General features: G+C 43.4%; 1 long non-coding RNA gene across 1 annotated transcript; it reads left to right on the top strand.

Moving 5' to 3' along the window:
* The first annotated feature begins 785 nt into the window (after nucleotides 1-785).
* On the top strand, nucleotides 786-1,384 carry LOC122040122. Its single transcript, XR_006128516.1, has 3 exons — nucleotides 786-886; nucleotides 977-1,036; nucleotides 1,352-1,384. It is a non-coding gene; the product is annotated as an uncharacterized LOC122040122 (long non-coding RNA).
* The last annotated feature ends 324 nt before the right edge of the window (nucleotides 1,385-1,708 follow it).

The raw sequence follows: 1,708 nt of genomic DNA, 5'->3' as shown, positions 1-1,708 counted from the left end.
TGATTTAGTTTGCCGTTCAGCATATATACGCTTTACCTGTTGTTAGTACTTGCTGATGGTAGATAACGAAATTTGGGGACCAAATTTTTATTAGTGGGGGAGAATGTAAAATACCGGTAAAATAGAGAAATATTAATAAGGGAATTTTCCGAAATTTTTGGAAATTTTTCGGGAATTTTTCGGAACTCGTACGAACGAGTTAACGGGGATGAAAACGGGGCCCGGGGAAAGCCTGTTTAGGCTGCCCCGTTTAAGTGAGGAAAAGTTTAGTTTTTCTTTTCCTTTTATTTTTGTTTTCTTTATTTTATTTATTCTCTCCTGCCGTGAACCCTAGCCTCACTTGGCGATTTCCTTCTCCGCACAGACGGTGTTTCTTCTCTCCTCGCGCACAAACCGCCGGCAGCTTCCTCTGTGGTGAGCCTTAGCGCTGGTCGCCGGGCAAAGTTTCCTTTCCACTGCCCTAGCGACAACGGCCGGCCGAAACCCTTGTGCGCAGACACCGACTCCTTTCGATCGGCCGACCTCCCTTCTCTTCTTCGAGCGCGGGCCACCGGATTCCTCGAGCCACTGCCGGCCCAGCTCGTCCCTCTGCCTAGCACCGGTGCCCTAGCCGTCTTCACAGCCGCTCTTCTCTCTGCCCGAGCCGAGATTACGGTGACAATATGAGGCTGAGCGCCGTTGTTTGTGAGCCCTAGCCGACTGACCGCGACTCCCTCCTTTTTCCTCCTTCCTCCTTGTGCCTCTGAATTGGAGAGATGGTGTTGTTCCTCTCTGCACTAGTGCCGGTAGTCGTTCTCTTCGCTTCTGCCAAGTGCCACCGACCCCTCTTGTGACCTAGGCTCCATCTCCTCTTCAGAGTAAGGGGTTTAAGTAAGGTAACGGCAAGGTGAGTTGGGTTGATGTTTGATCCGTAAACTCCATTGCTTGGTCTTGTTCTTGATTCGTTTAATTCCATCAGTAAGGTTCTTTTCTGCAGGGTTGTGTGATGTGGATCAACTAGCAAGGTTGGGAAGAAGGAAGTTGGATGTTTGTTTGGGTAAGGAACTGAATCCGATTAGACATCTAGTTGATAATCTTTAATTGATTTTGAATTTATTAATCTGTTGAGATTGGAGATTTGATTTCATTTCCAGTTGTGGATTTAACTAGAGTTTAGTTACAGATTTAGATTCATTAGTAATCATTTATTTGAGGAATTGTTAAGGTGGATTATGTTAACAGAAAATGATTATCAGGTGTTGGATGAGTTTTGGAAGAAAAGGGTGAGGTCATAAGATTGGATTTATTGAGGTTTCGGCTTGCATTATCCGATCTACGATAAACCTAAGTGTTGATTGTATATTTATTTCAGGGTTTTGATTTGAGACAAGAGCTCTGATTAGAGGTCATACAACACGATCTACATTGGAGGCGTGTACATCTTGACTTATCTTTTATGATATTGTCATTTGGATATGCATAGTATTTTATAACTACAAGCAATGAACATGTTTGCCTTTGGTATGTCACTGTTTGATATCCATAGCATGTTAGGTTTGTCGCCTGTGATGTATCCGTGCTTATATCTCGTGATTTGTTGCCATGAGTATTTTAGTTTCTAGAGTGACATACCATGCTTTACTGAGGTTAGGATTAGGCTCTGGATTTTTGTTTCTGGCATGTGTATCCAAATTATCTGATACTTAGATTTTTATGCCATGCCTGGATT

The sequence above is a fragment of the Zingiber officinale genome, chromosome 2A, assembly GCF_018446385.1.
Source record: "Zingiber officinale cultivar Zhangliang chromosome 2A, Zo_v1.1, whole genome shotgun sequence".
Taxonomy (NCBI): Eukaryota; Viridiplantae; Streptophyta; class Magnoliopsida; order Zingiberales; family Zingiberaceae; genus Zingiber; species Zingiber officinale.
Note: the sequence above shows the minus strand (reverse complement) of the source record. Positions and strands in the feature narration are given on the sequence as shown.